Source organism: Eulemur rufifrons, chromosome 14 (assembly GCF_041146395.1).
Source record: "Eulemur rufifrons isolate Redbay chromosome 14, OSU_ERuf_1, whole genome shotgun sequence".
In the NCBI taxonomy this organism is placed as follows: Eukaryota; Metazoa; Chordata; class Mammalia; order Primates; family Lemuridae; genus Eulemur; species Eulemur rufifrons.
The window spans coordinates 14,804,212-14,831,436 of NC_090996.1; the positions used below are offsets into that span (position 1 = coordinate 14,804,212).

Genomic DNA, 27,225 nt, shown 5'->3' on the forward strand with positions numbered 1-27,225 from the left:
TTTCTTAGTCTTTCCCCATCTTCATGATGTTAACAATTCTAAAGAGTTCAGGCCTTGCACTCTCTAGAATGTCCCTTAACCAGAGTCTGTCAATGTTTCCTCATATCCTGACTCACACTGGATTTTTGTCAGGAATACCACAGAAATGCTGCTGTGCCCTTCTCAGGATTCTTATCAAGAGGCACAAGTTATCAACATAATCCACCACTGGGAATGTTAGCCTTGATCGCCTAGTCACCAGATTTCCCTCTGTAATAAATATTTTGTGGGGAGATATCCCAAGACTACATCAGTATTCTGTTTCTCATCAAACTTCACCCCATCAATCTTAGTATCCTGGTTAACTCCCACCTGAATCAACTACTGCTACGGTGGTGGTTGCTAAATGGTGATTTTTTTAAAAACTCCATTCTTTCCTTGTTTATTAACAGACATTCTACTGTAAAATAGAATTTTCCTTCTCTCTCATTTATTTACATCCATCATTTATTTTGATGTGCAAAACTGTACAAAAATTGGGTAGTGAGAGCCCCATTAAGCTGGCCCCTGTAACTTTTTGACATGCTCCCACCATTCAGAGTACTTCTTTACTTTCTAGCACAAATATATTTTTCAGGCTTATCTTGACTTTTCTTGGAATCAACTATTCCTTCAAGGAGCCGTGGTTTCCCATTTAGTAGAGAATGGAATTTACAAACCAAAACCTAGGCACTTGGTAGGTATACTCCTTGCCAACAGGTGAATTATCTGCTCTAGACACGTGTGTGTGTGTGTAGACTTTTTTTTCCTTTTATCTACCTAAATATACAAATGTTTCAAAAACCCTGAGTTTACATTAATACTTGCAATTCTAGACTAATACCTCAAGGTAATCTTTAATTTTCACCCCTTTCTATATTTATAAATCCCTTATCTGTTGATGACAAACCTAATTCCCTTTATTCTCAATATACTTATTTATTTTCTCAATTCCCTATATGTAACCTTTGTGACCTTCTCAGCTCTCAGTCCTGCTGCCCTCCCTTGAACCCTAGGGTGGTTGCCCCCTCTTCAGCCCCTGCACCTGCTACTGCCTCAAAAGGAAGGGAAGGGAAGAAGATGAGGAAGAGCTCATAAAAAGCCCAAAAAGGAATTTCTCAAGTTTAGTCCCAAACCTACTTCTGAGTCTTCCACTTCTCAATAAATACCACCACAATTCACCCCATTACTCAGATCAAAAACACAGGGGTTTGTCGCTTTCCATCAGACTCTAGATCTAAACCAATACCAAGTTCCATGCACTCTACTTTCAAAATATAACCGAAGTCCTGTCACTTCTCACCATCTTCAGGGCAATTCCTATAATCCAAGCTGTCTTCATCACTCACAAAGACTGTTATATGTGTCTCCTAAATCATCTCTCTTGAAATCCTATCGTTTATGCTCTAGACAGCAACCAGAATAATCTTTTTTTTTTTTTTAAATACATGCAAACAAGCTCAAAGTTGTACCCAACTGGAAACCCTCCATGGGCTTCTCTTACACCTAAAATGAAACCCAAACTCTTTTCCATACCCTATAACGCCCTCAGATCACTCCTGCTACCTCTCTAACCTCACCAGCTGCCACTCATCCCTGGTCAACCACCACCCAACCTCACGTCCTACCACTTACCCTGATTGACCATCATTCAGCCACTCTGACCTTTCTGCTGCCCCTCAGACACTCCAAGCCTAGTTCTGCCTCAGGGCCTTTTAACTTACTGCTGCCTTCCCTAAACTGCCCTTCATACCATCATATCAACCAGGTTTCTGTTTGAATGTCGCCTCCCCCAAAAGCCTTCCCCGACCATGCTACGTGCCTTCAGTTCCACCTTCGCATCCTGTTTTCGTGCTACTTAACATTATTTGTATAGCTCCATAATCTACTTTATTTACTTTCCGCTTGTCTCCCTCCTACACTACATTTTTTTTTTTTTTTTTTTTGAGACAGAGTCTCACTCTGTTGCCCGGGCTAGAGTGAGTGCTATGGCATCAGCCTAGATCACAGCAACCTCAAACTCCTGGGCTTAAGCGATCCTCCTGCCTCAGCTTCCCAAGTAGCTGGGACTATAGGCATGTGCCACCATGCCCAGCTAATTTTTTCTATATATATTTTTAGTTGGCCAGATAATTTCTTTCTATTTAGTAGAGACGGGTTCTCACTCTTGCTCAGGCTGGTCTCAAACTCCTGACCTCAAGCAATCCACCCACCTCAGCCTCCCAGAGTGCTAGGGGATTACAGGCGTGAGCCACTGCGCCCAGCCTATAATATAATTCTTATAGGGCATTTTTTTCAGCATAGTATTCCTATTACTTATAATAGTGTCTAACACATTGCAGACATTTAATAAATATTTCCTAAATTGACACATTAACAGAAATGTGCAACAAAGAGAAATATAATCATCTCAAGAGATGCAGTTACTATAAATGCCAAAATAACAAGTTTAGTGATTACTAGCAACATCAAGAGCAGACCAAACCAAAAATGTGCCATTAATAGAATTTATATAATTATAGAACACTGAAACTGAAGATAGAGTTTTATCAAGTTAACTGACAATCTGCCATTTGAACATTCTAAAAGGTAAGCAGAGAGTGTCTCAAGGAAAAAGCCTTTCTGAGCTGCCCAAATGATAAACATCTTCATAATAAAATAAAGCTAAATCTGGAAGACATATATAAGATTCAAAAATGCATACTCCAGTGGTTTGTACATGCATCAAGAATGAAAACCAACCAAATAAAAGACCATCCATGGCTCTCTGCGGCAGTGAAAAAAGAAAAAGAAACATAACCGGTACACAAATGAGACAGATTGATGACATGAAGGAAAACTTGACAAAAATAAATGGGACTGCAGGAAACAATCATGATGGTGGAAAGGGAATGAAAATAACCATTTCATGCAGGAAAAACATAACTAAAAATAAAAATTTCACCAAATAACTATCTGCAACAAAAAAATCCATACACACACATATATGTAAATACACTCACGTTACTATATACATGGAAAATATATGCTATGAAAAGGGAGCTAAAATTTCAATCTAAAAATAATGATTAAATAGAAGATACATCAAATCATAGGAGGAAAACTGGCTTTAAAACTTTTCTCCAATACATAAAAAATATTATCAGTTTACAGTGAAATAGATATCATCATAAAAATCCATGGTAAATCCTATTTAAAACTGGATGGTAAACACAAATCCTATAAAGGCCAATGCGTAAATTATTTGAGAGCAGAGACATGCTCTCATTAATCTCTATTCCCACCCAATTTTAAGTCCTTGGTAAAATCTGAATTATATTTAAGTGACAAAATTGCATAGGACAAATTGTTACATTAAAATCGATAACTTTTTATTGGCCAGAGAACAGGGAGTTAGGCAATTCCAGGCAGAAGAAATCTTTTACAAAGCAAGTAAGATAGAAATTGAACATTTGAGAGTGATGACTTGGAAGATGAACTCTAAATACAGCTTGCAAGTAGATATCACCTATCCAAAATCACCCCTTCATTAGAAATGGGACTCTAAGAGAAAAAGAGTCGACAGGAATTAATCCTGACCTAATACTAGAGTAGAGACCTTTGCAATCAGGAAACTACTATATAGCACCTAAAATCAAGATTTTCCAGATTGGTAGTGCTGAGAGACACTACTAAGTTCAACTCTCTTAACAACAGGGTTGACGGTGCCAGGAGACACTATTAAGTTCAGCTCTCTTACCAACCAACCATACTTACAGACTATCTGAAGAGTAAATGTACTATGTCATCAACCTCGGAGAAGACAAGAAAAGGGAACTGCTGGGTCAAAAACCACCTTAGGAGCAAATAGGCTTTTCCCCAGGTGCAAGTGAGCTAACTACCCAATACGTATCTGCTAGATAAAGAGGGGGCCTGGGCAGAGAATGAGCAATTATTTCCACAACCCACTCCTGGTGGCTTGAATTCACCTGGAGATGCCCATCATTGCTTACAGAAGTACAGTTGTCCCTCAGTAACCATGGGGAAAATTGGTTCTAGGAACCCCCCACACCCCAGTATACCAAAATCTTTGGATGCACAAGTCCCTTATATATAATGGCTTAATATATGCACATCCTCCTGTACACTTTAAATCATCTCTAGATTACATATAATATCTAAAACAATGTAAATGCTATATAGTTTTTATACTATATTTGTATCATTTGTATTTATCTTTTTGAATATTTTTGATCCATAGTTGAATCTGTGGATGTGGAACCCAAGATGCAGAGGGCCCACTCTAATTCCACTCCCTTGTATGTGTGAATTTCATTTCTGCTCCTAGGAACCTGTGTCTAGAGAAAAATATCCAACTGTACTGACTGGTCTTCCTCTGAATTCATGATCACAAACCTCGAACAGTCCCTTCTTGTTGCCTGGCAATCACACCTGTTTGGTCCGTTCTCTCCCCCACTCTCCTAGATGACTACTTCATACTGTTTTCCTCAAACCTCCCACATCTCCTCCCTCTTCCTCATTTTTAGCTGATGACCTTGCTCCTGTTGCTCTGTAAAAATAAATACAATCAGAAGAGCCCCTGCACAAACACCTACCCACCTGCATAAAGGTCTCCATACCTGTATATTCTGTACTATTACTATAGATAAATTGGCCATGCTCCTATCCAAGGTCAAAACCTGCATTTGGATACTATATCAAGAAAATAATTACAGAAATTCTACCCTCTCTACTCCTGTCATTAACTTTCCCCTCTGCCCATAAATTACTCTCCCCATTATATTTTTAAAAGCCTTTCCTGAAAGCCCCTCAACTCCCTCCCACCAGGTACCACTCCTTCTCTCTACCACCCTTAAAACAAACTCTGTGTAACAACTGTCTGTCTTCACAATCTCCCATTTTGTTCTTCTCATGAATCTTGAACCCATTCCAATCAGGTTTTCATCAGTGTCACCAACACCATCCACATGGCTGAATCCAGGGCTCAGGTGTCAGGCCTCTCGCAGCTCAGCAGCTGCACTGGCACAGCTGACCTACCTTCCTTCCCCAGGCTTCCAGGACAACACATTCTCCTGGTCTCCTCCTACAGCTCTGGCAGCTTCACCCATCGCAATCTCCTTTGCTTGTTCCTCTTTACTGCCCAGATCTCTAAATGTTGGCGGGACCCAGTGTCCAGTTCAAGATGACCCTTTCTCTTTTTTATCTACATTTACTCCCTTAGTGATTGCATCCACTCCTGTGGGTTTTGAACCTTTGGTTAGACTGGTGACCCTCCAACTGTTTTGCTAACCTGAACCTCTACGGAGTGTAATTCCAGATTTGTACATCCAACTGCTTATCTGATAGCCCCACTTGGATATGTAGCAGACATCTCTATGTGAACATATCTAAAACTAAGCTCCTGACATTCACCCTCAAACATGCTACCCAGTTTCTCCATCTCAGTGTGCAGAAACAGTTTCTCAGGTCAAAAATGTTGGAGTCATCCTTAGTTCCATTCTGTCTCTCCTTTCTTTTATGGGCACATGTGCATACTTACATACACACACTCTCGCATCTCCACATCCAATCTGTCAGTAAAGCCTATCAGCACAACCTCTAAATCATCCCCAAATCCTACACTTCTCACCATCTCTACTGCTACCACTTGATTCAATCCTCATTTTTTGTTTGGATCATTTAAATAGCCTCCTAATTGACTTCTCTGCTTCCATCCTTGCCCCATTCATACTGTTCTCAACAGAGCAACCAGAGTAATTGTTAAAACCCAAGCAGGATTTTGTCATTTCCACCTTGACTCAAAATCCTCTAATACTTTGTCATCTCACTCCAAATAATGCTTTAGAAGGCCCTACATGAACTGGCGGCCCTGACCTCACATCTCATATCTCAAGCAATTAATTTTGCTGTTTCTTCTTTCTGGGAAGTTCTTGCACTATATATCCACTTAGCTCACGACCTTCCTTCCTGCAGGTCTTTAAGCAAATGTCATCTTCTCAGGCAATATTTGCTGAATGAATGAATGAATGAATGAACCAATGCTGCCAATAAAGCTAAGGTGCTGACTCAGGCTTCTAATTCCCTGAGATGGAAGCAGAGGCCAGGAACAAGAATCCAGACTCAAAGGAGATGGTACAGACATCAAGCCGTTAGCTGACAACAGGGGCGGTAACCACAGTCATAGTAATATTCTTGTCACATAAGGAAAAAGAAAACCAAATGTCCAACCACAAAACAGCTTGGTAAGGATGAAATTAGAACAAAGAGACTTAAATTATCTGGTAAAATATAAAAAAATTAAGCATCCCAGTCACACTGTAGAATTGCTGCTCAAAATGTGACCTTAAATTGGTGTCAGTCTGCACACTGTTACTAGTCCCTGAGAAAACAAGAACAGAAATTAAGAGTAAGCATTTAGAAACTTTACAGCGATTTGACTTTGTTGTGATATGTCAGTGAACAGGTCTCCTTCACCAGTTTGGGTCCCATGTGGTAGGAGTTGCGTAGTAGTCATGTGCAGAATGACTATTAGTGACTTTAAAAAAAAAAAAAAAAAAGGAAGAAAGAAAGTTGGTTCTTCACCACAGATACGGAGCACTACTATAAAGTGTATCTTTTCAGTGGCCAAAATATAAGCATCTACCTACTTACCTACCAGATACACCAGATATTTCTTCTTTTACATATGTAAAAAAATATTTTTTAATTCAAATGTCTATTCAATTTTCTTTTCACAACATATACCCATAACAGATTACAATTTGGAGATTTTAAGGTTTTCAGTTTAACTGACAACAGTGATAGATTTACTTCTTCTTGGCTGACTACTTTATAGTCTTCCTAGAGATGAACAATCCTGTCTTTCGTATATAGAATCTACTAAACATTTTTCACAGAGCTTCCTGACATCAAAGTTTCCGTTATAACATTATAATCTCTTTTTCTAAACCCCCTCAGTCCTCTGAATGTCCCCACAATAATTATCATCACAATCCCCTGCAATAACTTAATTATTTGTCTTCTCTATTGGACTATAACATCTGTAAGGGCAGGCACCATGTCTGAATTGATTTATTCCAGTATCAAGAATAGTTCCTGGCTCATAAGTTATTCAATAAACATTTACTGAGGAAATGAATAAATGAATGCATCTTACATAGGCAAGTGAAATATAGGTGACAGAAAATGTGGAGGCCATCAACTGGCAAAAGGGAGAACTTGTTTAACAAGAGAACACAAGACAATGCTATTACTCTCAGTGTCATGCAGGTGAAAGAGCTTTGTTCCAGAAACTCACGGTGACCATCATTAGACAAAGCTAGTGAAACAGAAGTGGATTTTTCCAAGGGAATGCAAAAAAGTAAACAAAAATATTAAATCCACTTATGGTAACAAGCACCACAAAAAGTTTCATTTGAATTAGAATTCCCCTAACACATCCCTGAACATTTATTGAACACCAACTAAAGCAAAGAACGTGGTGAGATGGGGAGCAGGAGGAGGGATTTGCAGGCAAATATGTCATTGTCCCTGAAACAGAACTGATTCCTAAAGGCTTCTAGTTGTCCTTCAGTTTTTCTAGCTTGATAAAAAGAAAAAGTTTTACACTGCTGCAAATCAAAAGTCTGACTGATTGTTGACAAGTGGCACAGGTTACTTAATATTTGACACTAACATATGATAATTCTGATTTCTTAACAGTTACAAGTTTTTTTTCCTGTTCTGGGAGGCTGGGAGTCCCAGACCTCCCCATCCCATTCTCATTCTGGTACACTATGTCCACTGAGGAATTGGAAATGCTGAGACAGATGCACATACTGCATACTGTAGGGGATAAAGGTAGTAGAGGGTCAAAAAACACTCTCTACAGGAGTCTTATGGGTCTTAGCTAAACCTTAAAAGATTAGTAGCCGTTTCACAGGCAGACAGGGCTAGGAGAAGGTCACTTCCATTTACTAAGGCTACAGTAAGATACATGCTCTTGCTGGGCCCATGGCAAACAACACTGGAAATGTACACCCTGTGTCTGTGTGTCACCGCCCACTAGATTAGAAGCTCTATTGCCAGCACAGAGAACATCTCTAAGATTCAGTATCTAGCACACTTTCCTGTATGTAGGAGACATTTGAAACTTAACTGAGAAGAAAATAAGCTTTTTCATTTATGATTTACAATGTTTTTGCAGTGGCTTTTAACAATTATGTCATTCAGGTCAATTGCATACAGTGTTTTTCAGGAGATTTTGCTCTTTCAAGTTTTGGCAAAAACACAAATATTGTCATTTCTAATTCAAACATGATACCTAAATGTTCCCTTTTATTTAATCCTGATCTACATCACTTGTCTCATAATACAAATGTTAAAGCTTTACCAATTTACCACTTTGTATTAAATTACAAATTTGCCTTGAAGAGGGTTTTTATAAAACTATTACCCAAGTCCTGTACGATGTAATTAAATAAGTCAAACTAGCCCTTAGGGACCTCTTACTTTGAAATGAAATTTAAGAGCCAAAGAGTGCCTGTAACCTTTACTGAAGTCATGTCTAAAATGCTACTGTGAATTTAACAAACTAATCAGATCTCCACAGAAAAATCTGGTCACACTTACTGATGTACTTGTGAATCTCACCATCACCAAAAAGGATCAATATGGAATCGATTTTAAAACAAGGGCATGTTTTTCAAAAAGTACTATGAACCTTAAAGCTGGAACTCTATCAGAGATTCAGGATAGAGTCTCAGCAGATGAGGGTATCACCTCCCCAGGTCTATCAACTGTCCCTCCAGCCTCTGGCAGTTTTGAAGAAGATAGGAAGTAAGTCTTTCAAAGGTTAGCCTAGGTGATCCAAATCATCAATCACATCACAGGGCTCCTTCTACCAGCCAGGCCCCATAATAAGCGCTGGTGACACCAATGATAATCCAGACACAGTCCCTGCCCACAAGGAGCTCCAAAGTACTTATTTTATGCCACATGTATAAGTTATCTCCTTAAAAACTACACATTTATATATACACATACACACATATATGTATATATTTAGCAGGAAAATTATTCAGCTTACTTTAAGCTGTACATCTGAAGATTATCTCAAACTGTATCTAAGAACAGCCACGGGGATAGGACACTGGATCAGAAATAAAAACCAGAATTTTGCTTCTCCTTATGAAACTGACATGCTGGGTGATCTTGATAAAAATCACTTCAGATTTCTTAATTTTAACTCTTCCTATTTAAACAGAAAAAATCAATTCTTTCCACCCTGAAGGCTACTATCTGAATAGTATGTGAAACACCGAAAGTCTGACACAGGAGGAAGATGTATCACTCTTACTGACAACGCAGCCTCAAAAGAGAGATTTATAATAATATGTATATAAAAAATATATAATAAAATCAAAATAGAGCACTGTTAACAAAGGAATTAATTAAGTAGCCACTTAAAGCTTATGCTGTGAAACGCCAAAAACCACATGCAGTCAGTATTTAAGAAGGTGACCTACGTAGGAAGGTACGTGATGACGACGGTGCAGACCCTCTGTCCCGTGCTCTCCTGTTGTAACTCCACATTCCCCACCTTCCATCGGTCGCACATCACTGCCAGAGTAATCTTTCGGAAGCATTCATTTCCTTACATTTCTCTCTTATTCAAAACCTTAGGCATTTCCTCTGTTTAGGAAATCATACCTAAATTCCAACTACATGACTCTCCGGACCATCCACAATTGTATGTATTATTTCCTACCACTTCTTCCTAGTCAATACAGCCTCTTGCTGCCACATGAAAACATCAGGCTCAATCCCACATCATATTGTTCAAGTTGATCAAGTTCTTCTCCGCCTTTCATAACTCCTCAGTGAATATAAAAATCCAAAATAGTCTTCAAAGTCCCACTCAGGTGCTTTCTCCTCTATAAGGCCTTCCCTATTTTCTATCTTCACTAGCTTTCCTTTGAACTCCTAAAATACCAACATTAAGTGTTTATTACAAGTTCTCAACTAGTTTTTACCAACTCATGTGTCAGGACTATATCCCTTCCTACCTAGGTGTGTACGCTGAAATGGTAAACACATAGAAGAAATATGTTTACATGTATGAGAACAAACAGGCTGACTGGTAGAGTGGCACCCAAAAGATGTCTATGACCCTAATCCCTGGAACCTATGAATATGTTACAAGGCAAAAGGGACCTTGAAAATGTGATAGGGAGACTACTCTCGATTATCTGGGTGGGCCCAATCTTATCCCATAAGCTCTTAAAGCAGAGGGACGTAGCAGAAGGGAAGTAAAAAATTCCCTAGAATGGGAATCAAGCTGCTGTTGCTGAAGAGCGTCACATGGAAAATATGAATTCAGACAATCTGAATGAGCTTGAAAGGGGATTCGTCTTCAGAGCTTCCAAAAAGGAACACAGATAGTCCTGCTGGCACCATAATTTTAGCTTTGTGAGAGACTAAGCAGGGGAATGAGTTGAGCCATTGAAACTGCCCTTTACAAATCAACAAGGGGATACATGGTGAGAACCAGTGGTAAGGGCCTAAAACCCAGCAAAGACAACAGGCCTAGGTAAAAATAATGATAACAATCAGCCACTGTCTTCCTGTTTGCTTCTCTGTAATTGCTACTCTGGAGTCACATAGCTGATGGTCATAAAGATTCTTAACACTCTCCGTAGATAACATCACCTTTTCAAAACCTAAAGGTAGTTTTCTATGGTATCTCCCAGGCCCTACATTCCAGTGGATTGGCTGATCCACCCAGACCAAGGGGCCCATACCAAGCAACTGAGTCAACTGGAATTATGACCCCAACCCAGGAACTGACTCAACACAAGATGATTTCTACACAGCTATACTTTGGCCCTGAACCTAAGCAGTTAGCAAACTCAATCGCCTAATCCCTGGCCTGCCAAACTACCTTTGAAAACCCCACCTCCCAAATTCCTGGGGATGTGGATTTGAGAAACTGGCCCTGCCCTGTCTCCCTGCTTTGTGCTCTGCAGAATCAAATCGTTTCTCCATTGCAACCGTGACAGCCTCAGTGTATTGGCTCTTCTTTGTGCAGCGGGCAACATAACCCAGTTCGGCAGCAAAACCGTATCTTACCTAGACTTATGACATATAGAATCGTGAAATAATAAATCAGTGCTGTTTTAAGCTGATAAATTCGTGCTAATTTATTATGGCAGCAATAGGAAACTAATACACTCATAAATATGGCTGTGCAAGGTCAAACAAAAAGGCAGGCAGGAAGAAAATGCAATTTCAGACATGCTCTCCAAACTTAAGTGTTTCTTTAGAGGCTGGTAAATTGGTTATATAAAGGATCAACATACCCTCTTGAACAGGGAAAGAACAGGCTTAAGGTTTCAGTTTTTGTGAGGGAAAACTTGGAGAGATTCACATGCCCAAACTGAATTTTAAAGTAATGCAGGTCAAATATATTAGGAGCATAACATATGATAAGACTATTTGCTTTGACTGCTTTTGATATAAAGAGATTCATATTAAAACTTCCAAACATTTGGGCAAAACATCCCCTTTATGATCCAAAGGGTTTTCTTTTACAAGGTTAAGGGAACAGTCTGCACCACAAAACACAGCAAAGTTAAACAGTTGCATACAGAGAGATCGTACACATAAGCCTGTCATTAACACTAAAGAGATAACCATCTAAGGGCTCAACACAGCAAATATGTAACTGCCCAAGTTCTTAACTAAACTGGCAAAATTGGATATAGATAAATCAATGGAACCAGAAGGGATTCATTCCAGAAGTTCTAGAGGAACACAGGGTGAAACTGTGAACTTGAGTCAAAATCCTGATACTATGTCACTTACAAAATCACCATGTCAACAGATAGGCAGGATATAACTGTAACCCCCACATGAAGGGCTCCAGAAATTCTGGTAATGTGATATCTGCAATTTTTACTTGCCTAACTGACATAATAGCAAAAACACAATTAAAGGCATTAATTTTTAATCTAATTAAAACAATTTTAAATAACTTTTTCTAAATGCAGAATAAAACACGCTCAATGAAAAAAGCCTTGGAATCAGGAAATCACATGGAAAAATGAAATCACCCATAATCCCAACATCCAGAGGTAATCACTGCCATTGATATTCTGTTGAATGGTTTTCTGGTTTACATATATAGTATTTATATTCTAATATATTCTATTATGTGTATTAACAACTTTTTTACAAAAATAAAATAATTTTCTTAAATTTTTAGCATTATGGAAGGTTAAACTTCATTTTTTAATCTTTTAATTAGCAGTAACCTCTATTTGTGGAAATAAGTGGATTCAAAATTTCTAATATTTTATATATAATTGTATACACATCTGTGGATATAATAGAGGCAAAATAAAATTCTGGCTTCACTACTCATTGGCTATGTGACACTGGACCAATTACTGAATCTTCTGTGCCTCTACTTCTTTATCTATAAAATGAATATAACAGTAGCACCTACCACCCTCACAGAATTACAAGCGAGTTAGATGAGTAATTATATGTAAAATGCTTAAAATAGTACTCAAAACATAGCAAGCAGTATAAAAATGCTAGCTATTACTGTTGTTATTTTTGACAAGCAATCCCCAAAGTGTAATTATTGGGTGGAAGGGCTCACACTTTTATTTTTTAACTGATACACAATAATCATACATATTTCTGGGATATGGTGATATTTTGATACATGCAACATATAGTGATTGGATCAGGATGATTAGCACATCCATCATCTCAAATATTTAAGTAGGGAAAATATTTGAAATCCTTCTAGCTATTTAAACTATATATTACTAAACTATAGTCATCCTACAGTGCTATCTAACACTAGAACTTATTCCTAACTAGCTATAATTTCATACCCTTTCAACAAATCTCTCCCTATCCCCCTCCCTTCTTCCTCCCCTTCCCCCCGTCTAGTATCCTCTGTTCTATTCACATCTATGAGATCAAATTAATTTTTATCTTCTGCATATGAGAACATATGGTGTCTAACTTTCTGTTCCCAGCTTACTTCACTTAACATAATGTCCTCCAGTTCCACCCATGTTGCCTTGAATGACTAGACTTTTTTTTTCACAGTTGAGTAGTACTCCACAATGTGCATATGTACCTCTTTTCTATATCCATTCATCTGTTTTTGGACACTGGAGTTGATTCCATATTTTAGATATTGTGAATAATGCTGCAGTAAACATGGGAGTACAGATACCTCTTTGATATATTTAAAAATTTCCTTTCCTTTGGATAAATGCCCAGTAGTGGGATCGCTGCATTATATGATAGTTTTATTTGCAGTTTTTGAGGAACCTCCGTACTATTCTCTCCATGCTGGTTTTACTAAGTTATATTCCCACCAATGGTGTTTAAGAGTTCCCTTTTCTTTGCATCCTCACCAGCATTTGTTATTTTTTGCCTTTTTGATAATAGCCATCCTATCTGGGGCAAGATGCTATCTCATTGTGGATCTGATTTGCATTTCCATGATAATTAGTGATGAGCATTTTTGCAGATATTTGTTGACCATATGCACGTCTTCTTTTGAGAAATGTCTGCTCAAATCATTTGACCTTTTATTATTTTTTCTGATGTTAAAGTGTTTGAGTTTCTTGTATATTATGGATATTAATCCCTTGTTGAATTAAGTTTGCAAATACTGTCTCCCATTCTGTAGGCTGTCTTTATACTCTGTTGATTAGTTCCTTTGCAATGCAGAAGCTTTTTAGTTTGATATAATCCCGTTTATTTTTGCTTTTGTTGCCTGTGCTTTTGAGGTGTTATTCACAAACTCATTTCCCAGATAAACGTCCTGAAGCAAAAGGCTCACTTTGAGAACTTTTGATATATATTGCTAGTTTGATCTCGAGATAGAGTAGTACAAAACAAGTTATTCACCCTTAAGGAATGTATATTTCTGCATCTTACCAACACTGGGTATGCTATATAAGCTCATCCTATATCTTGTAGGCAAACAAACCCAAAACTGTAAACATAAATATCTTACTAAAATACTCTGAAAAATAAATTATGTTTTGACAAGAAAGTGCCTAAAACTGTAACTTAATTTGGCTCCTTAAGTACTCTGGTAAGATTTGCTACCAATGAGAGATGACATAAAAAAACTAAAACAAAATACCAAATGAATTCCCATTGGACTAAGAAAAAATATTTAGTCAATGAGAACTGGCTAAAGATAGAACAAAGAATTTCTTTTCCGGTAAGAGCAATTCCAACTGTAGTGTCAGGTGCTAGAATGGTCTTATCTAGTGGTGACCTAGAAGAAGAAATGCACATGGAATTCTCTAAATATTCTGGGAAAACGAAGTATTTGGTTGCAAGGCTAATAGATTGCACAACCTACAAAAGCTGAGAGCCTTATCAGAAGAATGGCAGCTATCAACATAGACAGCTTGCAGGTAACACATTTAAGATAATAACTCAAGCTTACTCTAGGGATGACAGGCTTTGAACTATCAGTCTTAAAAAGTGACACATGCCTGACTCTCTAAGTTGTTGTGGGCTATTTCCTAATGAAACAGGCACAGTAAGTTACTGCAAAAAGAAAAAGTCTTGAGTATCACCAGGAAGAGTATTAGAACCACAAAACACTACTTCACTGCCTCTTCTATAGAATCAAGATGCATCTCTAATACTATACAGAATTTACATGGGCACAATTCAAGAGGGGGCACCCCAAACAAAAATAATAAGATATAAGAGTTCCACATACAGACTAAAAACACGAATGCTCTACAAAATGGAAGAGTAAATTGGGCATAAGTTTTTACATAATGATGAAGACATGTGAATTATGGGGCACACCTATAAACCCTAAAGAGGTAGTTTACTGACTATCAGAGCATGTGTGGCTATTCTTTGAGATGGTTTAAGAAATAAGTTCTTTCTAGAAACGGTTTAGACTAAAAATGTAACTAGGCTCAATAAGGGTTTTTATCCATTTGTCAATGATGTACATGATATAGGCCATAAAGAAAAATCAGGACTGTTTGCTTATAACTCTAATCCCCTGAGATGACACAGGAAAAGGCAAACACATTTCTCTTCCCTTCCCCCAAGAAAAAAAAGTCACTGGTTGTCAAATCAGAAAACTAACAGCAGCTGATCTGACCCAAAATGGTACTTCATAGCTCCTTAAATGAGCACTTTTTCATGCCCTCAAATTATGAGTAATGAAGTCCATTAGAGTTAATGAATTCCTAAGAAAGAGTTTTTATTTGAATGATTTTTATATCAATTTCTTTTAAAGTAAAAATGTCTGCGACTGGATATGTTTCAGATTGTTGTCACACAATAGAGTTCTTCACACTAGACTTCGGTGAACTTTTCCAAATTATCATTTATACAAACACATAACAATTCATCCAAAAGACTATTACACCCTAATTAACGTATTTTAGAAACATTTCATGAAAATATTGTTAGTAACACACTAGAAAATGAACTCACAAAGAGGTTGTGGAAGCTCTAAAAATAACTTCATTTAGGAATTAGGAGAATACTTTCATAAAAAAGATTTGACGATTATTTCTTAAAATACACAACAACCTTTTAAGTAAAATACTTAAAAATTACTTATACTTGCCATTATTAGCCTGTGGCAAATAAATTCTAATTATAAAAGCTAGTATTTGGTTTGAAGAATATGAAAAAGTATTACCCAGTAGGATGGTGTGACACAGGTAGCTTCCATGCAAAGGGGGCGTGTGTGTGTGTGAGAGAGACAGACAGACAGAGAGAGAGAGAGAGAGAAAGAGAGAGATAGTATATGTAGGTGCATGTAAGTATGAATGTAGTTTCGCCTGAATGGGCTGCCAATGCAGATGCAAAAGCTAAGTTTTCTAAGTTTCTTTAGCACTCATTATCTAGAAACACAGAAACACAGCTGCTCAAGGACACCAGAAGGCCCAAAGGCTACAAATAGCCACATGAGTCCCTGCCTGCCTGATGCCAGAGGCCTGGACTTGTGTCACAGCCGGTGTACACCAGAGCAGACAACCTCCAGTTACCTCTAACTCATTAGTATGTCTTTACAATACTAAAAATCACTCCCCCAAGTGAGAATTGCCGCCATTTTCTATACATGTGATATATGAAACATGCACATGAGCTGTATCTGTGCATCTGAAACTCCACCCTGTATATGCTTACATGCCTCCTCCAACCCACATCATCTACCTCTTTAAAACTCCCACATCATCTTTTGCTAGGGGAGAAGCTGTCTTTAGAGCATAAGCTTACCCTTCTCCATTCTTTGACCAAAGAATAAAAATCCCACCATGTGAGCACCTTAGTGTTAATCAAAAGATACAGTTATTAAACTGGAATTTGCTAGTAATTCCCTTTTAATTTCAAGTACAAAAAAAAAAGAATAAAAATCCTGACTGCCTTATCAATTGGATGTTCTTTCTTTGTGGCTGATATAAAGCAGGAAAAGAACACAACTTTTTCAATAACACCACTAAATATATATATTACAAATGTATAGTATACTATACATGTACAGGTGTGTAAATGTGTGTATGTATCTTCCATGTGCGTATAATACATATTATATATTATATTCATACTTACAAATGTCTTTTTTTTTTTTTTTTATGGAGACAGGGTCTCACTCTGTCACACAGGCTGGGGTATGGTGACACCACATCATAACTCACTGTAGCCTCGAACTCCTGGGCTCAAGCAAATCTCCTACCTCAGTCTCTCAAGAAGCTGGGACTACATAATTATGCCACCACGCTTGCCTAATTTTTTTTATTTCTTGTAGACATCTAATCTTTTTTATTTCTTGTAGACACGGGGTTTCACTGTGTTGCCCAGGCTGGTCTCCAACTCCTGGGTTCAAGCTATCCTCCCACCTCAGCCTCCCAAAGTTCTGGGATTCCAAGCATGAGCCACCATATCCCAGGCCCAAATGTCTATTTTTAAAGTGCACAAAAAAAAAAAATAAATAAATATCTTTTGAATTAAAGAAGAACAAAGGGGGGGGGTTTCTAAAAGTTTCTTGTATTTTTTCAACTTTGGTTCTCATATGATGCATTTAAGCACTAAATAACAATTAGTAATGAAATAATGACATATGCAGAAAGCCCTTCTAATTATACTACATGAACATTTTCAAAGGTCAAAAATGAAAAATTTCAGCTAAGTCTTTTCTACATAGTGAAGAATATTTTTCATTAGTTTTGTTTCAATCTTCAAAAATTGATCAAAATAAGGTGATTTATGTCTGAGACTGTACCACTGGGATTTTTTAATAATGCATTTCTAATTTCAGCAGTAAAATCAAGGGGGCTGAAAAAAATGAGCAAAATGAGCAAAATGTACAAAGCAAAATTCACATCAACATTTCTCTTTGGCAAACCTCCTTATTTAATTCTGAAGTGACTTCCAAAATCCTAAACCAAGAAAGTTACTTGTTCTTTCAGTTCTAAATTTTGGAGGACAAGAAAAGTCTATGTATTTTTAAGAGTACTTTCCAGATTATAGAGGACACTTGATTTTATCAAAAATATACCTGTAAGCATAAATTATGGAGAACACTATGTGTTCCTAAATGAAGTCATTCCTGAAGTTACAGAATTTTAAATTATACAGTTTTAGCCCTAACATTATCATATCACTGCCATCAAAATAATTATAAGGGCCTTACGCACAGGGACCTGTGCTAAGGAATTCATAATGGTGCAATTTTGGCCCTCCAGAGTTTTGCTGTCCAGAGTTACCTCCCCTTCTGAATTCAATATAGATACAACAAAGAATGAATTTTCTTATTTTCCTAAAATACAGGACTCTTTCCTCCTAGGGACCTTTTCTCAGGATGGTCACAGAGGTTAAGCATCAGTGCTCAGTCACAGCCCTGCTCACCTTCACCAGACTGCTCAGTAACAGCAGCATGAGAAGGACTCTCCAGGTCTAGAATCTCGTACCTGGCAAGTCCAGCCTCCCTGTTTCCACCCCTAGTGATGGCACAGGAACAACGGCGTCTAAGGCAACTTCAAAGCCTGATAAAGTCTCATTATGAAAATTTTACATTCAGTGGAGAAAAGGGCAAAAGGGATTACTGTTCTAATTAGTATTATATTTCCTTTGCTCTTATTACACTTAAAATGTTTTTATGTGATATAAGAAGATAAATATAGATAAGGTGGAGTAGACATTACTACTCATCTAACCCAATATCCATTCTCCAATTTCTCATTAGTAATACAAGTCCTGATTTTTAGCTGGGCACATTGTACTTTGTTTCACAGGCCTAGAGTCCTGGCCAAGGAGAGGGGGTAAGTACAGTGTGACAACTTCCATAAACCTCCTTATCAAACAGCTAAGCATATGTTTGCTCCCACCACCACCCCCACATTTTTCTTCCCTACTCTCCTCCTTCCTGCATGCTGAAATACATGATAGTTGGACTACAGCATCCATCTAGGACAATGAAGAGGTATACTATATGGACAGCAGAGCAGTGACTTACATGGAGCCTGAGTCCTAACGACTGTGGAGCTGCCACACCAACCCTGGACTACCTACCTCTCTAAATTTATGAGAGAAATAAACCTTTCCCTTGTTTAAACCAAATGGATTTTCTATCAGAAGCAAAGTTTATTTAACTGATATGCAATCTATAAATATATTTGTGTTTTAAGTGTATACATTTTCCTTGTTTCATTGACAATACAAATTAACACATAAAAACATACACAAGAAACAAGGAAAGATTATACATCTTCTACTTATAAAATGCAGAAATGCCCATTGTAAAGCTCCTACAGCTACACATACAAAAAATAGTAATTGGGATTTAGACTAAAAACATACAAACTCCATCAGACAGTGAGTCTATGGATATCTGCTCTGAAACACTGATAGCCTACCTTGTCCTTCTGCTCTTCCCTTATTTCTATTTTCTTCATATTGTTTGCCATAAGTTTATCTGTTGGCCATAAAAAATCTTAAGTCTTCCGTAATTTGTCTCTTTTACATCTTCTATCGTTTTGCAGTCTAGAAATACCATACAGAAAGTTGATAATTATTTACATCTACATTTTCCCTAAATTGTAGAATTTTGTTTGGAGTTGTATTAACTTTGTAAATCAATTTGGGAATAACTGACATCTGAAAAATAGTCTTCTTATACATAGAGTATCTCTTTATTCAAATCTTTGTCATTTTTATAGTATTTCTTAGTGAAGACTTTTTCTGGGCTTCAGTTTTTCCACCTGTAAAACAAGAATAGTCATAAGCCCCACCACACAGGGTTACTGGGAGAATTTCATGAGTTAAAACATCTGAAACACTAAGTCTAACGCCTAGCAAAGACAGAGCTCAATAAATGTTAACTGCTGTTATTTTCATTAATATAATTATTGGAAAGCAGCCTCATGGTAGGTTTAAAGACCCTCATGATATGTTTAAAGGTCCTCATAAATGTTTCTACTCTCCAAATCAGTCATCTAACTCCTGTAATGTATTCTAAGAACATAACACAAAACACATGGAAGCTTTATATGCATGCTTATTTTAATGGTGATATTTATTTTTCAAAGGTAGAAATAACCAAAATGTATAAGAATAGGTGAACGCCAAATCTCATTACCATCACACAGCTCTCACAATGACATGATGTATTTTTAACAGAAAAGGAAAAGATTTCATTGTGATGTTAAGTGGGGGAAAAATGGCCAAAAAATATTTACCCCAAATCTCAACTACTCATTACAAAAACGTATAAAAAGATAGGAAGAAAATAATACCATTAAAAGTGGTTGCTTCAAACAACAAAAATAAAAAATGGGCCAAAAACCTTAATGGACACCTCACCAAAGATACACAGATGGCAAATAAGCATATGAAAACATGATCCACACAGTGTATCAGGAAAATGCAAATTAAAACAACAAACCACTACACACTTATTAGAATGCCAAAATTCAGAACGCTGACAGCACCAAATGCTAAGGAGGATGTAGAGTAATACTGCTGGTGGGAATGTAAAATGGTACCAGCCAATTTGGCAGTTTCTTACAAAACAAAACCTACTTTTACCATATGATCCAGCAATCATGCTCCTTGGTATTTATCCAAAGGAGCTGAAAACTTCTACATACAAAAATTTGCACATAGATGTTTATGGCAGCTTTATTCGTAATTGCCAAAACTTGCAAGCAACCAAGATATCCTTCAGTAGGTGAATAAACTTTGGTACATCCAGATAATGGAACATTATCCAGCACTAAAAAGAGCTATCGAGTCATGAAAACACATAGAGGAAACTTAAATGCATACTACTAAGTGAAAGAAATCAGTGTGAAAGACTATATGGTGTATAATTCCAACTATAGGACATTCTGGCAAAGACAAAACTATGGAGACAATAAAAAGATCAGTGGTTGCCAGAGTTTAGGGAGAAGGAAGAGAATCAGGCAAAGCATAGAGGATTTTTAGAGCAGTGAAATTACTCTGCAGGATGCTATCATGGTGAATACATGCCTTATAAATTCACCCAAACCTATAGAATGTACACCACCGAGAGTGAATTGTAAAGTAAAATATAGACTTTGGGTGATAATAATGTGTTAACATAGGCTCATCAATTGTAGCAAATGTACCATTCTGGTGGGAGATGTTGGTAATATTGGAGGCTGTGCAAGTTTAGGAAGGAAGTTATATGGAAAACCACTGTATCTTCCACTGAATTTTGCTGGGATATTTATATTTATTTTTGCATCTTTAAACTTCTTATGCTTTACTAATTTTCCACAATGAACTTATTTTAATAAATAATTTTTAAAAAAATAATTGCTTGAATACTGCCACTTAATACTATTACCAGGAAAAACTGGAGGATCAGAGCAGCAGTCCCCAACCTTTTTGGTACCAGGGACCGGTTTCATGGAAGACAACTTTTCCACAGACTGGGGATTGAGGAGGAGGATGGCTTCGGGATTATTCAAGCACATTACATTCATTGTGTACTTTATTTCTATTATTATACTGTAATATATAATGAAATAATTATACAACTCACCATAATGCAGAATCAGTGAGAGCCCTGAGCTTGTTTTTCAGCAACTACATCATCCCCCATCTGGGGGTGATGGGAAACAGTGACACCCGAAGCATGCTGTTATGTCCAGTCTACTCTGTAATCTCATTTTGATTGGTGTCACCACAGAAAACCCTGCTTCACAAAGATAGGATGTTGGAAATGGAAGCAGGCTTTTCAGTGCTTTTGTGGCAATGACAGCATATTCCGCCTTGACTGTGATCCAGAACTTATGGAGATTTGAAATTGTCTCAAACATATTTATAAGGCCACCATCATTTGTTCTCTCAAGTAACTGATCCTCTTCTAGCATGGACAAAGTCAATTCACCTAGCTTATTCACATATGGGTCACCGATCCATTCCTTGGGGCCTTTTGTGGTTGGGAAGTAATACGCAAACTCTTTTGAAAGCTGAGATAGATGATTATGCATTAGGTGGAAGAAAGGTGGCCCTGGCTCTCTTTCAAAATCTCTGCTAATGTTTGAAACATGTCAAAAACTCCCAGTGTTCACTTGTCACACCCATAATTCCAGTTTGGCTTTGAATGCAGCCACTTTATCTTCCGACTTGAACACAGTTGTTCTCCCCTGAAGTGAAAGACTGACTTCACTGAGCACGTTGAGTATTGTAACACAAGCAAGCATGTTTTGCGACCCATTCTGTGACATTGAAATGTGCTGCCAGTGGTGACTGTTTTACAAAAAGAAACCTCTGGAGTGGCTCTCGTAACTCAAAAACTCTGGCCACTGATCTACTGTTAGGAAGACATTTCACTTCCATGCATACAAGATAACGTGTGTGCTCTGTGTCCATCTCCACACAGAGCTGTGTAAACAGACATGTGTTAAGGGCATGTACTTTCATGTGGTTGATAATTTTAATCACATTCCGCAAAATGTCGTTTAATTCAGGTGACATTTTTTGGCTAGCCAACATTTCTCTATGGATGACACAGTGCGTAGACTCACATTCAGAAGCAACCTTCTTGACCTGAGTAGTGAAACCAGAAAGCCATCCAGGCATGGCAGCCCCACCATGCATGCATATACTGACACAAAATGATCAATTCAGTTTTCCTGATATGTAATCATTCAAAGACTTGAGCAGTTCTGCAGCTGGGGTGTTGGTTGACAACAAAAGTGCACATATCCTCATGTACATCCTCCTGAAAAATGCATTGCACAAAAGCAAGCATTGTTGCCTTGTTGTCAGCATCAGTAGATTCATCAAACTGGATTGCATGCCAAGGTCACTCATTAATCCTAACAATTGTGCCTCAATATCCTCTATTTCATCAATTCATCTATTAAGTTAAGGCACTAGCCAAAAGAGGAACATGTGCCACCTTTTGAACTGCAGCCTCTCCTCAAAGTTCACTGCAAATGTCCTTAGCAGCAGGCAGGATCAACTCTTCACCAATAGTAAAGAGTTTCTTAGCTTTAGCAATGCAGTTAGCCACTAAGAATGATACTCTCAGTGCAGACCCATTTGACGAAGTAGTGGCCTTCAATAATTGCTTCTATTGTTTGTGTTCGTGTTTTTCTTCTCTTGAAAAACTCCAAATGTTGTCTTTTAATGCAAGGTGCTTGGTCTCTATGCGGGGAGGCAGTTTTTTGAAGGTTTCATGGCTTCGTTGGACAGCTGCTCACCACATATTACATAAAATGGGCTTGGAGAATGTGAATCACCTGTTACAATGAACCCATTATTTAAGTAGGACTCTTGGTATTTTCTTTTACACGCAGCTTTCATTTCATTGGACGTCTTAGAGTCTTCTAATGTCTCATCATTGGGTCTTTCCCCTTTTTCAAAGAAGCTCTCCAGCAACGTTTGCCTTTTTTACTCATTTTTGCTAGGGTTAGCTTGTGGGCTTACCAAAACTGTGAGTGTGACAAGTGTGCAGTGCAGGAAATAGGAATGGATGGAAATGGTAAACAAAACAATGGGCAGGCCATGTGCAAACTAAAATAAGTTTCAGATTCTGACTTAAAGCCTGCCACCAGATGCAGCTGTACAACTGAAATAATTTGCTCACTTGCCACTATAAAGCCTATCACCAGATGTAGCTTGTCACTTGCCACTCACTGACAGGGTTTTGATATGAGTCTGCAAGCAATTGATTTATTATGGTCCCTGTGCAGTCAAATCTCTCTGCTAACAATAATCGGCATTTGCAGCCGCTCCCCAGCACTAGCATCACCACCTTAGCTCCACCTCAGATCATCAAGCATGAGATTCTCACAAGGAACATGCAACCTAGATCCCTCACATGTACAGTTTACAGTAAGGTTTGTGCCCCTGTGAGAATCTAATGCTGCTGGTGATCTGACAGGAAGTGGAGCTCAGGCAATGATGCCAGGGATGCGGAGTGGCTGTAAGTACAGATGAAGCTTCACTAGCTTGCTGCTCACCTCCTGCTGTGCGGCCTGGTTCCTCACAGGCTAGGAATCGGTACTGGTGCAAGGTCCAGGGGTTGGGGACCACAGGGTTACAGGGATCCACAATATTAAGATGACAGAAATAAGTGCTAACCATTTTGACAAGCCATTTAATAGAGTCTGACAATTAGATTAGCAAATTTTACTAATTAGTTAAATGTTCATGTAATAGGAAAATTTTAATGTGAAGAACTAAAGTAAAATACCAAAATAATCTATTTATTGAACTTTAAATAATTTAAGCTTCAAAGAATTAGTTATTTTTGAACTAGAGCTTCATTTGAAGTCCTCAGCCCTGAAAACAAATGCAAAAAACTCAAAACATGAAAACAGGCAAAGATATTATCACTCTGCATCTAAAAAGAAAGGAAAATATCCAAATATAATAGTTTTCGGAATATACCAAATTATGTTGTAAAATGCCCAACAAGAAAAAATCAGAATTCTAAATCACCTTATTAGATTAATAGACAGCCTGTGGTGAACTTCAATAGACACAAGTACAATCTGCACTCATCCTCGACTCCTCTTTCTCAGACTATGGAATCTGCCGGCTCTACCCTCAAAAACCTGTCTGCACCCTGGCCACTGTCATCTCCCTTTTGTCCAGATTACTGCCAACGCCACCACCCCTCTTTCCTAGCCCCATTTTCTTCCTTGTTTCCCTGAGACAGAGAAGGGATCCTTCTTAGGGGCCTGCCTGGCTCCTAAGCATGAAAATGAATGAAAATCTTCAGTCCTTTTAAGGGAAATTGTGGGCACCTTGCTAGCCTTAAGAAGTAAGCAGGCAACTTCATAAGCAAGAAAATAGGAACAACAATAGTTCTCCAAGTTAGCCACAGTCTCAAGGTGTTTTAGTTCCCAACAGAAACTAAAAGGTAATGTCTATAACACGTGTTCTTGAGTTGTTTTTCCAAAATCTCCTCCAGACAGAAAATGCAGATAAGGAAGAACTGAGGAATTGAATGCTGATCCTGTTCTCTGTTCGATGTTTCTCCCTGAGAGGACTGGAGAGGCTCTCACCCACCTTTACATGCCTTTATGGCTAATCAAAGAATCTCTGAATCCACCTATGACCAGCAACTCCCTGCTTCAAGATACTCTCCTGCCTTATTTCACCAGACCAACATATAACCTTCATGTACTACTAATCTATGATTTTGCCTGCAACTTCTGCTTTCCTGAAATGTACCCCTGCCTTAAAAACACTTGCTTATAAGCCATACAGGAGTTCGGGTCTTAAGCATTAGCTGCCTCTTCTCCTGTCATGATGCCATGCAATAAAAATGCCTCTTCCTCCCACTGCAACTCTTGGCATGAGTGTCTGGCTTTGGTGCACTGGGCGAGCAGATCCCAGTTTGGTTCAGTAACACCCCTACAACTACTCAACAAAGAGATCCTTTTCTATCACATCATGTCACATCTTCTGATGGCTTCCCATCTCACCCAAAGTAAAAACAGAGGTCCTTACAAAGGCAGCGATGGCCAAGCCCTTGTTATCTATCTGTCCAGCGTACCTTTACACTCCCGACCCCAATCTGGCTCCAGCTCAAGGCCACCGTACTCAGTGAATCTTACGGCCTTTGTACCTGCTAAATGCTCTTTCCCCAGATAACACACTGCCTTCACCCACTCCACATTCTCTCAAGTGGAAGGTTATCATCCATGAAGCCTCCCTCCACCATCCTGGTGAAAGCTGAAGACCACTCAACACCCTCAACTTTACTCTTTTTTTTGCCCTCATAACACTTAATGTCTTATACTATATAAATTGTTATGCTTATCATTTATCCTGTCTCCCCCATACCCTTACCACTGAACAAAAGCTCAATGAGAGCAGAAAATTTTGTCTGTTTTGTTCACTAATGTTTCCCAAACACCTGGAGTTTAACTGGCATGTAGTACACGCTGAATAAATATGTCTTGAATGAATGGGAAAAAGTGGTACATTTATACAACACAAAATATACAAGCACATCATGGGAAATCCACCTAAAAATATCTTAAAATATTAAGTTTGTCTCTTTTAAGACCCATAACACTTAATGTGTGCCTGTACTGCTGAAAGTAATCATCATTTATTAGGAAATTATCCTCATTGTGAAGAAAAACATGCACTGGAACACCTGAAAAGAATTTATGAAAAGAAAGAAACACATTTCTTTTCTAAACTAGCCTATCAGCCTTCTTCTTTTAATCCTCCATCTGTCATGTTTATTCTTTTCCTAAATTTATATTTTTGATAGATTTAGGAGTAGAGGTGGGTTTTTGCTTATATGGGATGAATTGTACAGTGGTGATATCTGGGTTTTTAGCGTACCTATCATGAAATGCCATGCTTTAAAAAAAAAAAAAAAAGAACTAGACACAGTGGCTCACACCTGTAATCCCAGTACTGTGGGAAGCTGAGGCAGGAGGACCACTTGAGGCAGAAATTCGAGACCAACCTAGACAACATAGCAAGACCCCCATCTTTACAAAAAAATAAAAAAAATTAGCCAGCTGTGATAGCATACACCTATAGTCGTAGCTGAGGCTGAGGTGGGAGGACTGCTTGAGCTCAAGATTTCAAGGCGGCAAGTGAGCTATAATTGGGCCACTGCATACCAGTCAGGGCAGCAGAAAAAGACCCTATCCCTCAAAGAAAAAAACATTTAAAAACAAAAATCCATGTCAACAGTCAGTTGAAAGAATGTCACATGATACAAACAACCAAGCACTGCACGGTCAGCAAACATAACTAAAGTAAACACTTGAAGCAGCCACATTATTCAGTAACACCTATTATGGCAGAACTTTTTAGCAAATGAGTTGCAGTATAATCCAAGTATTCAGATATTGCTTTTGTAAGGTTTTTGGATGATTGGTGCCAGAGAAAGAAAGATGAGCAGAGTTGAAAGGGTTAAGCAATGAGGCTTTATTGGACTGCTCCCGGGTGAGGGTAACGGGTCCCAAGGGAGGGGCCCGGGCAAGGTTCCCGGGTCCCCGGGTCCCCGGAAGAAACCAGGGACTCCAGAAGTGGCAATGGTCCGGGACTGAGGCAAGGGTTTTTATATGCGGTGAGAGGCATAAGTGGAGGGGGCTTGCTTTTTAGGTGCTTGTTTAAGTGGATTATCAAGTTCTTGGTAAGCAGGATGTCTCTGGGGCTGTAACAGGATGTCTCCAGGGTCTGGTAGACAGGGTGGGGGCTGGGTGTGCTGCCAGTCACAAGATGTGGCTGGAGCTTGGTGAACCCAGGTGCTTGTTCAAGCAGAAAAGTGGAGCTGACTCATTGCTTAGGGCAGAGGAGTTTGTAGCAAGGGAGGGATCAACCTTACAGCTCTTTTTTGAAATTTTAAACTCCTTGAGACATCCTGGCTTCTTCATCACTTCTTACATTGCTCTGCCCTCACCACGATGACTAGCAGCACAAAGTGGCTTGGATTAAAGCTAGAGTAAAAAAATCCCCTAGTCTGAGCACTGGGGAAACACTGTTAAGATCTACTCTTTTGATAAGGTTGGCTCTTAGGAAAACCTGGAGGAACAAGATAATACTGAGCCCCATCCCAGCTCTGTGTCAGTGGTTGTCAAGCACAGCTGCATATCTGAACCATCTGAGGAGTTCGGAGACATACTTGGCCCCCACCCACCAGAGATCCTGATTTAATTAATCTAGGGTGAGGCCCAGGTATCCACA

At 38.4% G+C, this 27,225-nt stretch overlaps 1 protein-coding gene across 1 annotated transcript in view; it reads right to left on the reverse strand.

The window, feature by feature from the left end:
• Nucleotides 1–27,225, reverse strand: part of SDK1 (sidekick cell adhesion molecule 1) — an 860,282-nt gene that overhangs the window by 624,603 nt on the left and 208,454 nt on the right. The gene's annotated exons all lie outside the window — the stretch shown is intronic.